The sequence below is a fragment of the Belonocnema kinseyi genome, chromosome 2 (assembly GCF_010883055.1).
Source record: "Belonocnema kinseyi isolate 2016_QV_RU_SX_M_011 chromosome 2, B_treatae_v1, whole genome shotgun sequence".
NCBI classification, from domain to species: Eukaryota; Metazoa; Arthropoda; class Insecta; order Hymenoptera; family Cynipidae; genus Belonocnema; species Belonocnema kinseyi.
This window is the reverse complement of record NC_046658.1, coordinates 90,891,156-90,904,834: the sequence shown is the minus strand read 5'-3', so window position 1 is coordinate 90,904,834 and position 13,679 is coordinate 90,891,156. Positions and strand designations below refer to the sequence as shown.

The 13,679-nt window shown below is 32.2% G+C and overlaps 1 protein-coding gene across 1 annotated transcript in view; it reads right to left on the bottom strand.

Moving 5' to 3' along the window:
- The window catches only part of LOC117168452 (complexin), a 792,783-nt gene extending 782,203 nt beyond the window's left edge, over window positions 1-10,580 (bottom strand). Inside the window, exon 1 of the mRNA XM_033354110.1 lies at window positions 10,333-10,580. The gene's annotated coding sequence lies outside the window, so the exon portion shown is untranslated. The remainder of the gene's footprint in view (window positions 1-10,332) is intronic.
- Between the last annotated feature and the right edge of the window lie 3,099 nt (window positions 10,581-13,679).

Below are 13,679 nucleotides of genomic sequence, written 5' to 3'. Positions count from 1 at the left end.
AAAATTTATTATTCTCAGTGAGTTGCATGCCTAAATAATCACAATTGGTATTAAAGTGCAAAAAATTCACTGTGAAGTTAAAAATGTTGATGTTTTATCTCAAATACTTTAGGAAATATGACTTAGAGAAGTGGTTACTTATTGAAAAATCGACTTAAAAATAATTTAATTTTAGTTTTTGTTTTCGTAAAATATCTCATTTCCTGTGCGTTTTAGATCAAAGTTGCAATCGTATTTATTAATTAAATAAATTAAATTATACAGCAATTAGAAAATAATTTTTTGGAAAATAGCCTATTTCTGCTGCATTCCACGTGAAAAAATATGTTTATAAGACTGAATGCAAATCGATTTTCTATTAATACTATAAAATATTGAATTAGGTATATTTAATATCACCAAAAATATTGCCATAAAACGCGTGACAAAATTTTATCAAGTCTTGTCAAAGGGCAATATTTCACGAAACATTAAAGATAGAACATTCAATATTTTATATCATTTCTGAAAATTGTAAGTACATCTTTTTTATGATCAAATTCTTCAACGCAAAATACAGCAGAAACAAGAAATTTACAAAAAAAGTTACCTAATTAAGGTTACTTAAAAAAAGGCAAAACGATTCTTTAATTTTATTTCTTATACTCAGGAGGCATCGTTCAAATATATCCATACAACACTGTCATCAACAAGCACTTTCCAGTCCAAATTGATTCAATCTACGAGTCGCATTTCATACTGTTTCCGGAATATATTTATTTTATTGAATTCAAATTGACATTTTTTGTGAGACATAGATCTTGAGACATTCACAAAACTGTTTTAAAAAATTCATATATTAATTTTCTTAGGGAACACACTGAAGATTTCGAATTTGTTTACATTCTCAAAGAGTTTGAAGGTCATTCAGGAAAAATAACTGCAATTAACTTTTAAAAAATGGGTTCAAATAGAATCATTGTTTTTTTTTATAATATTATTTCTGCGTTTTAGTAGGCCCATTATTCATACATCTACAATATTAATTGAACCTCATTTGTAGCAAACTATGCTCATAGCTCTCTAAACAGGACTGGACATTTAACTAATTCAATCAGTGCGAATTTACTGCAAGATCTACATAACGATTTTGATTTAAGGTTTCGAATTTTTTAAATGAAATTTTTTCTGAAAAAGATCTCCTTTCGCTCCGCTGGGAATCGAACCACAGAACTTCCGATTGTCGGTCGGGTGCTTTCCCGTTAAGCTACTAGAGAAATAGAGAGAAGAATAATTTTGCATATATACAAGTATTATTATGGCAGGTGTACAAGATAAATTTATTTGATATTCTGATATTCTGATATTATCTGATGATAATACAGATTCTTTTCCAAAATTGGAATTGTAACACCTGGGAAAACAATGCGTGCATTTCTGAAAAAGGATTCTTCTCTCGATCTCTCTAGAAGCTTAATGGTAAAGCAGCCGACCGGTAATCGGAAGTTCCATGGTTCGATTCCCAGCGGAACAAAGGGAGAAGATCTCTTTTAAGAACAAATTAGATTTTTTTTATTAATAGTTCTATTTGGTCTGTCAATACATTAAGAAATTCTTTTATTTTCTGATGGCAATACAGATTCCTTAAGGTTTTTAAAGTAATACAGTTCTCTTTCGTAAAAAAAGATCGCGAAATTCTGTGTTTATATAGTAGAACGTTTACTTCCAGAAATAATAGGTCTGCGTTTCAGATAAGAAATACCAAAAGAATACCTCTCACAAAAGGAGAGGTCAGTGCCCTATCTATCAAGATAATGTGGTTACGAGAATTTTGGGTAAGGTACGTCTCCCTATATATTTTTCTGCACTATCGAATTTTAACATCAAAACCCTGTTTTTGATGAGCGTTTGTGGTTGTAAAAGGCTTTTTGCACTGTATAAAAACTAGAATTTTTATCTCTGATTAGTATTAAAATAGGAATTATTGCAAAATAAATAGAATTGTTCATTAAATTAAGTATCCATTTGGAAGGGAGTGGTTTGACGTATTTATCAGTTTTTAATTAACCTTCTATCTAAAAATAATAATAACTTTAACTGTTTTTCATAGGGCTCTTTATATTTAGAATATACATATACTTGCACCGGGGTCTCCAGTTGTACTGAAAATCCTCAAACCTTTATCGACGATGTAAGGACTTACTCAGAATCGCGACTCGCTTTTTTCTTTTAACGTGTTTCACTTGCAAATGCAATATATCGAGGATAGTGAAATTGAAGGGTTACGTCCAACGTGAATCGAGTCTCGAGCTGAAAAGCTTATAGTCTTGCCAAAGTTCAATCACCTTTTTTTATCTTTATTTCTTATGTCTCGAAAAGAGCAACTGATTCCTATAAAAATATCACATCCTCTACAAGTATATAAAACATTTTTATAATGGAATATTTAGTAACATTCACTTAAAAAATGTCCTTTTGAAACTTGAAATTTTAAGGCACATATTTAATTTTCAATTATAGGTTAATAATTTTTGGAATTATATTATGACGAAAAAAATCAGTAAAAGACGATTAAATATGCTTAGATCATTTTCATTTTCTTCAGCCAATCTAGGACGCGAAAATTTTATTTTAAGCCTTTAATTTAATTTTTCTCATTTAGTTAAATCCGAAGCGATTGCAGCATCATTGTTATTCCCCGAGTATTCCCAATTTTGCACTGCTTTAATATCCTGTCATACCTTCGGAATGAAGGAAATGAATGTGCAGCATTTTATTGGAAAATCAATGTTCGAAACAAATTCATAATTTTAAAATTCATGAGATCTCATTTAAAACGAACTTTATAAAAATGTTTATTTCAATAGCCTTTTTAACATATATCCACAGGAAACTGGATCTTTTATATATTTTCCAATAGCAAGTTTTTTAACTTAAAGAAAACATATTAACGATTGTTGAAGTATAAAATCTTTAATTTAAATTTTGTTATTATTAAACTTTTTTGTGTGAAAATTTTTCAAATTAATAATGCTTATATTCTTACATTGTAAAATTTTCAATTATTAATGATTTTTAAATGTATACAACTATATATTTTTTATCAATTTAAGTTCGGAACCTTTATATTGTGATACATGTATTAATATAAAGTTCACTTTTTTTAAACTTTGAACTTATAATTTTTCAGCTAGTAAGACTTTTAATTTTAAAATCTAAAAATATTTTCAAGGACGTTTACTATGGTTATCCCAAGCTTAAAAAGTAGCGTTGTTGAAAATGATTAATAAAATAAAGGAAAATATTCTCATACTTGATCATGTAAATAATTTTTTAAGATAACTAAAATAAATTTTTAAACAAAAGCATTTTAAAGTAAAATGGTTTATTTAAAAATGATTTATTCAGAGTAATATTTATTGAATTTATAGTTAGATAAGAATTCCAATTATTATTTAACCCTTATGTTGTAAGGCTCATTTCATTTATTAAAGGATTGGTTACGCAATATTTTTATCTAAAGTTCGAAAATATTACCCGCGATTCTGACAGTAATTTTTAACATTGCTTCTATTGAACTTGAGATAACTAGTTAATATTTACCCTATTTTCAGCAAAAAAAACGTTTATAGTTGGCCATCCCCTAAATGTGCAAAATCCACCTTTCCAAAATAGTTGACCATCTTTCTAGCATTTAAAGAAAAACATTTATTGTGCGCCATGCAATACTTCGGCGAAATATACCCCTACATTATTTTTAAACCCATTACCAGCTTTTTTAACATCTGCTTATAGATGGTCATAACATAACTTGGCCAAATCTACCTTTTAATTATATTTCACCCCGTGTTCTGTGTTTTAAAAAAATACTTGTATATAGTTGGACATATGCCACATCGAAAAACTTTACCTCTCATTTATATTTGACCCTATTTCCAGTATTTAAAAAAAACTGTTTACAGTTGGTCATACCCCAACTTGGAAAAATTTGTTTAAAATATTTGACCCCATTCCCAATATTAAGAAAAAAACTTTATAGTTGGCCATATCCTAACTCGCTCAAATTTATCTCTCAAAATAGTAGACCATATGTGTAGTATTAAATAACCTAACTCATCAAAATCTACAAAATTTCTCAAAAATATTTGACCCCATTTCCAGTATTAAAAAAAATATTTAGAGTTGACTATCCCCTAACTCGAAAAACTTTATCTTTGAAAAATAGTTGATCCGATTTCCAATTAAAAAACTATCCGTTTACAGTTTACCATAACATTACTCGGCAAAATCTACCTCTCAATTATATTTTGCTCCATGTTCAGTATATTTTTTAAACGCCCATTTTAAGTTGACCATATTCCAACCTGGCAATATCTACAAAACGCTACTTGTTTACAGTTGACTAAACCCCAATTTAGAAAAATCGACAGTGTTGGCAAAAAAACCATCGATTTAAACTTACACATTCCCTTAATCGGCAAAATTTCTCAATTATATTTGACCCCATGTTTAGTTTATAAAGAAAAAACCTTTTAGAGTTGGGCATATTCCAACTCGACAATATCTACCTTTCGATTATATTTGGCCACACTTTCAGTTTTTTTCTAACATCCATCTATAGTTGACCATACTCCTAATTGGAAAAATTTACCTCCCAATTATATTTTACCCCATTTTTACTTTTTTTTAATACTCTTTCATAGTTGACCATACCTTAACTTGGCAAAATATACCTCACAATTATATTTTACCCCATTTCCAGTTTTTTCTTTAATTATCCGTTTATATTTGACCATACTACCAATTAACAAAATTTACCTATTAATTTTATTTAACGCCGTTCCCAGTATTTGAAAAAACACCTATTTATAGTTGTTCATACCACAACTCAGCAAAATCTTACTAGCAATTAAATATGAACCCATTTCCAGTGATGTAAAAAACCACCAGTTTAGTTTAGTTGCCTCCGTCTATACTCAAGGATGCACTTTGATATACTGGTTACCAAAATAACCACAATAATACAATTTTTATTTAATAAAAATAAAAACTTGTATTTTTTAGGGATGATGCTATGATCGTTAGTGAATCTATTGAGACTATACTCATATCCAGAAAGGAACTGACAGTAGGTATTTAGATGTTCGAAGCAAAAGTATAACACTTGTGCTTATGGAACTCGCCAAATTAAGATTCGCCTTTTCGAAAAACGATTCTTCAAAGTTTTGGACCGAAAATTCCGTGAATTTATCCGGCTATATGTCACTATACTTAACTCCATTCGAAACATAAGAACCCTTTTCATGCGGACGCCTACACATAATTTTTTACACTAAATTTGTAAGACACTAGCAATATTACTATCATGAAGGAAAGAAAAAATATTCTACACATGAATTTTGTAGATTGTCATGCATTGTGGATTTTCCGATGGTAAATAATAATTTTTTAAATGCATTTTTTACAAATTCACTGAATAATCCATCATGGTCATTATTTATGTTATTAAACTGCACAATGTAATCTTATAATAAAATAAATATCTACCAAGGTTCCCGAGTACAATTTTGGAAATAATAAGCAGGAAATAAAATAAAATCAATCAACGTATTTGACATTCTTACTATTTTATGCGAGACTGTTTATAATAAAGAACGGAAAAGAGACAAATAAAACATTATGAAAAGATAAATAATTTTATAATAAATTGTGTCCCTATAGAAGTAAACTGTCTAGTCTAAATTTATGTGCCTGGAAAGGGGAAGGAGGAGGTTTTCGGGTTACATTAGTCAATGTAATAAATTTTACAATAATGTAGGTATAGTCAAATAAAATTTTCCATCTGGAATTTAAATTGCGTATTCTCAACTAGAATCGACTTTTTAAATCAGACAACTTGAACAGAAGAGTAAAAGTGTGAAGCCAAGAGCAAGTTCATTCGTGTGGCCTTGAAAACTTTCGATTGACAATTTCATGTTCACTTACCTGGCGTACGCTTACTCTTATTGCAATCTTTCTATCTTTCTCTCACTTACTCAGCCCCCCCCCCCTCTCTCTCTCTCTTTCAGAACTGTAGAACGCTCACACAGATTATTGATATTACCGACCATGATCTAGTTTGCTAATGGATCGAGCTCGACAATGTCAGGGAAATTGCACTACTGCATAAGAAAACGATACCCAGACTAAAGGGAGCCGAAAGCACTTCTCAGTTTGGAAATTTTCAAACCGAAAGAGCTCCTTACAAATAAACTAGACTTTTTAATTTCCGATACTTGTTAACCCATTTCCAAGGATAACCCTGCGAAGCTTAAAAAAACTACATTAACTATGTAACTATGTAACATCCATGTAACATGTAACTATGTAACATCCATGTATGCATTGTTTTTCTAATTAAAAAATATTTAATCGTCTCAGTTAAATTATTATGATGAAACAAATATGTGTTTTAGTTCATATAGATTCGATTGACAGAAAAAGCATTTGTTTCCACTGGGTAATTCAATGTTTCAATAATACTTCTCTCTCAGTCATAATAATATTAATTATGGATATTTGTTGATAATCCGAATGTCGCAATTGATAGTAAATTTTTGCATTCATTGCAAATTTTGATTTAAAAATTATAAAAGAAATATAAGAATAGTTACTATTTTTCTTCACACCCTGAATTGTTGAGAGTGTCCCAGTTTTTAGAATCGCGAATCAGGTCACCGAGTCTTCATTCGAACACTGCTGCTGCATTTTCGAATTTTTTCCCCTAAATTAGAATCAGAGGCTCGTGACTGATAAATGGATAACGGCACCTTTTACGATATTGAATTTTTTAACAATTCCCAACCTCCTTGATGAACAAAACACAATATTTTTGTAAGTTAGCTTGACTGACGGTGTAAGTGTGAGAAAAATAAAAAAAAGTTTTCAAGGAGAATAAGATAAATGATAGGAATATAATGATCTGTTGATGACGCCTTAACTTTTCAGAAGATCATAAAGTAATTATGTGACTTAACCAACTACATAAGTGGCTATTAAGTACATCTTGAACCTATTAATCAACATTTTGCTAATAGCTTCTTAGGTAATAAATAAATTTAATTGAGCTATAAAATTATATAATAATCAATGTATTCCATAATATTGACACTAGCGAGACTTCTTCATAGATTTCAAAGTTACTTATTCAATATTTTGAATTTGGAATATGCAGAAAAAAAAATAAACAATAGAACATTTTTCAACAAAAAGGACTTCTATTAATAATCAGGTTACCCAATCAATCTTTCGTTACACATTTTATAATAAAATGATTCGTATCTACTAATCAGAAATTTCTATCTGTCCGTATTAGAATTTATTTTATAAACTTATTATTCTCGTTAATAAATGTGTTAAACATAAATAAAAACATATTTAAAATAGATTACCTTCTTCTATACATGCTTATTCAAAGGATCCTACTGTGCTACTGCTTATTTTATGCTATCTCCATACCCCGAGTACAATGACACCAACTTGCACTAAAGATAATAGAAGTATTTCGTACGATTTTCCATTCAAAGAGCCACTCGTAAATATTTAAAAGATATACTTAGGGCTTGAAAGAAAACTTCAATGAAAGTTTCGTTTCAAGATTGGATTTACTTCCTGAAGCTGTTCTCAAGGTAAAATTAATAGTTCTATCTCTGGGAAAACAACGAAAACAGGAGTACTTGCGAATGCACAAAAACTGTTGTCCTCGCTAGGTTTTCTGATTCGGGCCAGATTTTTTCTGGACAAAGAGTGTCATAAGAAAAAGGAAATGTGATTTCTACGCTAATTCCAGTGCTAAAATTACGTTCAGCATACTCGTTCTCCAAAAGGTGCCATACAAAATCTCACCTCAAAATTACATGCTGTGCGACGATTTAAAAAAATTAAGTTATGCTTTAATATTAAGAAAAAATAGATTTTTTAAATCTGATTACTTTCTCACTATTCCATAATTCTAGTACAAATTATTTTAAATTAAAGAATCTAATACTCCTATTAAAAGTAACAAACTAAATATTTAAATATACGTCTTTAGCAGCAGAAAAATACATTTAGATGATCAAAATAAGTTTATTAATGATTTCCCAGGCCCCTCAATAATTGTTATCGACTTATTTGTATGCGTGTTTAATAAAAACTCATTCGATCTTTTATTCAAAGGCGCTCTTCGTGAGAAATTAAAGGATGTACCTGACTTTTAGCAGACAAAGATCAATAACGGAAATAGAGTTCTTAAATTAAAACCAAAACACATTATTGCTGAAACTACAGAATTAATCCGCAAATTAAACAAATAATTATTGATCAAGTATTAAAATTACATACATCGAAATCTCCCAATCGGAATTAACATTAAAATTAACTTGGTTATTGGACGTTAAGTAGAATTTTAAATTTGATTTTATTCTGATTTAAATTTCTTAAATTTTGATTCTTATACTTTATCTTAGAAATTAGAAACTTTTGTAGAAACTGCATGACCTAGATATTAGGATAAAATTTTATTAAAATATAATTGTGCAAGATCCCATTTGATTTTTCTCTATAATTTTGAACTTTTTTATACGCTTCCTCTTAATCCAAAAATCAATAATCATGTTCAAATTAAATGATCGATCAAGCTTTGAGATATGTACTTGCACATTAATTCAGCTAATCATGGTTGCAAATCGCATTAATTCAGCAATATTGCGTAATCGTATTACACAAATTATGTTGAGTGAAACGATAGCTTTTAAATTGTTTGAAAATTGGGTGAAACAAAAATATAAATAAACACTTTATTAGATAGATATACCCTTCCCAAAAAAATGTGAAATTGTTGTTTTCGAAAAATATAGCATGTTTTATTTTAACAGAAAGTCCATTATTAAAGTTCTTTTATCAACATTAACGATCATTGAAGCTTTAAGCTTCGAGCTTCAATGATAACATAGGAATAGGGGACGCTTTGTTTACGTGCCACCATAGAAACTGAATGACAGAAAGATATTGTGATAAAAGTTTCACCTTTTAAGGAGTATGATTCCTGATAATCAGAAGTGGGTTAATATTAAAACTCAATTTATATTTACCGTCGCGATAAAATATTCTAGGGAACAAAAAATTACGTGCTCTACTTTTAGAGAATTGGGAAACCATCGCCCTCATTTAGCAACCCCTTCCCAATAATGTAACCCATGCAGCAAATTGATATAAATTTTCTTATATACGATTAAAATACGCTATGTTGTCAAAAACTGTAAATATTAACCCTCAAAGTGCATACTTCCAAATACACCTTCAGATATTATTAGCTGAAAAAATAATAAGTGTTGTTAAAACAATACAAAATAGGCAAAAAATATCTCCAAAGCCTCAGTGATAATTGAACTATTCGAAAAAAAATACTTGAAAAGAAAATGTAGACAATCAGAAAACAATCGGAAAGCCCGTTAGGCGTCAGCCAACCAGCGTGCAGTTTAAGGCGTAAACCCTAATTCTTTTTAAGCAATTTCATTCACCTCTATATATTTATCATTATAAAGTTTCTTCATTTAATATTCTATTCAAACTAGTAGTTTAGTAAGATTCAAAAGATGTACATATGTTTCAAAAGAAGACATCAATAATAGATCCAGAGGTGAAACTAGGACTTAAAGTAGCTTGCGGATCCAATAGGCTTCAAATTAAAAAGTCCAACAAAGAAAAACTTTACAAATACTGTTAAACTCTTTATCTAAAAGAAAAAATTTTAGAAACCATATCCATTCCACCTACCCTATCACACAACAACATAACCTAAAGGGAAACTAAACATTTCACCCTCGATGACGCAAGTACCCTAAATAATGAATTTCTCCACCACTAACCATCCTCAAATTTGAAAACTAGTTTCTCCTCGGCCTTCTATGTTGTCACCACATTTTCTCTAAGCTGGGATGTCTCTCGGCATGTACTCTTTCCAGCTGTGCTTACACACTCATGCAGCCCACTCTATCAACCCTCGTGAGCACGTTGGTGCCAATGCGTGAACGGCGCTGTGTTGTCGCATCCTCGAACATTATCTAAACGATTTATGTCTAATCCCGGCGACACGCGATCTTTGACCTCGTGAAACTACGCTGCTGGTGCACCTGAGCGTGAGGCGGCATGGCGAAATCGATGAAACCTGCGAGAACTAACCTTCGCGTGGCGTTGTGTATTTATCGAGCCAGAGAAGAAAACAACCCCCAGCTTCTACCAACCCCTTAATTTCCGCTTCAGCCACCCTAACCCGGTCTAAAACTGAAATTCTACTCTTTATTCCTCTTTTTATAATGCTTTTTCTCCACTCACCTGGTGATCAAACTGCGACGAAACTCACAACGTCGACGGCGACGGCGAACCGGTTCCGCTGCGATTGACTTTTTTATAGTTTGGTACTATTAAGTCTTCTCCTCTCTCTCTCGCGACTTTGTGCTCGGATGACCACTGGTCCGTAGCTCTACAACGGAGACAGAGGGACAGAAAGAGAGAGAGAGAAAGAAGGAAGAGAAAAACGTGTATGTCAGTGTGCGAGCTCGAAGTCTCGTGGCAAACGGTCGTGGACTGAGTGAACCCGAGTTCAGACTGAGCGAGAACGCTGGCGGTGTTTCCGAGGCGCCGGTGGCGCTGTGGGGGCGATCGATCCGCTTTCGGGGGCTTGGGGTTGCAGGGGGTTAGGAGTTACCGAGCTTGCAGTGAGTAGGGGTGCTCATGAGGTCGGGGGTAGAAGTTCTAGGGTGGGTGAGCGGGACGGGGTGGGACGGATTGGGGCGCTCAGCTCACCGGCACCACGACTGTCAGCTGAAGCGAGTCGCTTGGCGCCGATGAAGGCGGGGCGAATCACCCCCCAACCCTTCACACATGTAGCTTTCTCTCTCACTCGTAAGTATTCTATGCCCATTTCTAGTCATCCCCTAGTCATCTAGACGATCCCTCTTTCTTAAAATCTTGTTTTTCATTGTCTGTTCCTTTTCTCTCTTTCTTTATTTTTCTAAATTTAGTCTCTCTTTGTCTAAACCTAGTGATGGTTTCACTTACTCCAGTCTATCTTGCTCTAATGTGTCTTTATCAAAATCTCATATTCCCTTCCCTAACTTTAGTATCCTATCTCTAATCAGATCTCCGTATCTCTAACCCTCATTCCTCTTTTTTTAATTCTAGCTTTTTTCTCTAAATCTAGTCTTCCCTTCTCTAATTCTAGTACCTTTTTCTCTAATCAGGTCTCTTTTTATCTAATTCTAACTTCACTTTATCTCCCTTTCTCTGATTCTAAGCTCACTTCCTTTAACTCTAATTCTATTCTTTTCTACTTTGTCCCTATTAACTCTTTCCTTAATCAAGTCTCTTTAACTTAACTATTTCTGTATCTGATTTCGGTCCTTCTTCCTTAAAATCTATTATCTTTTTCCGTTACTTCATTTTTTATGCTCTAACCTTATTATCTCTTGTTCTGGCCTATGCCTTTCTTTCCTTTATTTTATTACATATTGAATTATCTCTAACCTCACTCCCAGTGAGATAAATATCTAATCTTTCTTTTTTTTTCTTATTCTAGTATCCCTTTTTATAATGCTTATCTCCCTCTGTTTCTGTTTCTGTATCACAAAAAATAGGCTTTTTCACGCGCTTTAGTCATTCTTTATCTAAACATTCATCCTCTACGCCACAATCTAGTCTCTTTTCTCCTAACTCTACTATCTTTAGTAGCACATTCTCGAACTGACCTTTCTTTGTCTTAATTTAGTATCTGCATTCATTGCTTTATTCTCGGTTTCTATAATACATCTTTCTTTAACCCCACCCTCTTTTCCCCCAACTCTAGTTGTTCTTTCACAGAGTGACATCCTTAATTCTCTAAATTAAGTTTCTCGATGTCAAAATCTAATCTCTTACTTCCTTTAACCTTTTTTGTCTATTTTCCTCTATCTCTAAATTTGCTTATCCCAAAAGCTAATCCCTTTTTTGCACAAACAAATTTCTTTTTCTCTTACTCCTATCTCTCTGCCTCTTAATCTCGTGCCTTATAATGATGAGTTTAGCCCTTAATTTTCGGACTTTAGTTTTTTTATCTTTTTAATCTAACTCCCTTTTATTCCTTCACCCAAGATTAACGTCCTATACAATATATTAGCTATTTTCTTTACTGCTCAGCTCTCTTTTTCGCTCTTCCACTTTCTTAACGTTCCTGCTGTCCCTCTCTAAACCTAGTCTTTTATTTTTTTAATGTAAACCCGTTCATTACTTGGCTGTATTTTCGATATCTCCTTCTGTTCCGAACTTTAGAGTTGCATTATCTACGCATATTTTCGTACCTCTACAGCTAGTCTCCTTTTCCCGGAATTTGATCTCTCTTCATCTAAATCACGTCTCTTCATCTAATAATCTAGTCTTTCCTATTCTTGTTTTAAATTTAATATTTCCTACCTTGACACAAGTCTCTTTTGCTATCTTTTATTTCTCTTTTTAATAATCGGTGCCTTATTTTACTAACTCTCGTCTTTATTTATTTAAATCTAATCTCTAAATTTCCAAATATAGTCTCTTTTTTCCTTAATCTGGCCTCTCTTGCTCTTACCCCTGTCTCAAAATATATAAATCTTTTCTTATTTTGTCTTGCATCCTCCAATTGCAATATCTCTTTCTTCGTCTTCAGTCTCTCTTTCTCTCATCCTTTCTTCGAAAATCTTCTCTCTCTGTATATGTTTCTATCTCCCTCTGATCTTGAAGAGCTTTTTCTTCCTCGACACCCCTTTATAGAAAGTGCCTTTATTACTGACGAATTTCTGTCTCTTCCTCTTCTTGTCTTCCACAATCCGTGTCTCGTCTCACTTTTCTGATTTCTCGGTCTTTATCAACGAACATACTCCCCTCCCCCGGCAACTCCCCACAATATTCTCGGGTTGGTGAATATTTTTCTACCCATCCTCATTTTAGGAAAATAAATCGCGTGTCGTTTCCCGCCGCGCCGGCTCTCGCAATTACTGTCACGGTAACATACTGATTCTTAGGTTAAAAATTTCCAGCAGTTGCTCATTCGGTACCATTTGGAAAGGCATTCTGTCTGGTTCAGCAGCTACGTTTTTTCTTCTTCAACTATTTGAGGTTTACCCTTCTATTGTAAGTACGGAAAAATGAAGAAGAGAGAATAATTACAAGCATTTTCTTGCAAACGAAAGATTTTGAAACGAAGTGGACAATATATGTTGATTGAACAACACAAGTTTATTTATTAAAGTAGACATTAAAATTTAAATAATGCAGTATCGAGGATAATGCAGCATTTTTGACAAACGTCAATACTAAACATTACGTGAAAATTCTCTTTACGCGAACGTCAGTCAAACCCTCCAATATTTGAAAATTGGAGTGTACCCAAACAAAAAAAGAGTGACATCCTAGCATTTGAAGCGATTGAACAGAAAAATAGAATTTTTTTGAATAAAAGAAGCCGAAAACTTTGTAACGCTTCGTTGCGCGCTTCTAATAGATGAGTTTTCATACTTAACTAAATCAATGTTATATGAGACAGCAAGAATAATTCAAGCCAATGGATTCACAATTCAGGATTTTTTTGTTAATCAGCCAACTTTCGTCTTTTATAAATCAGCATTGTTAAATTTAAGTGATAATTTTGTTTCACATCTTCCATTTGATAAATA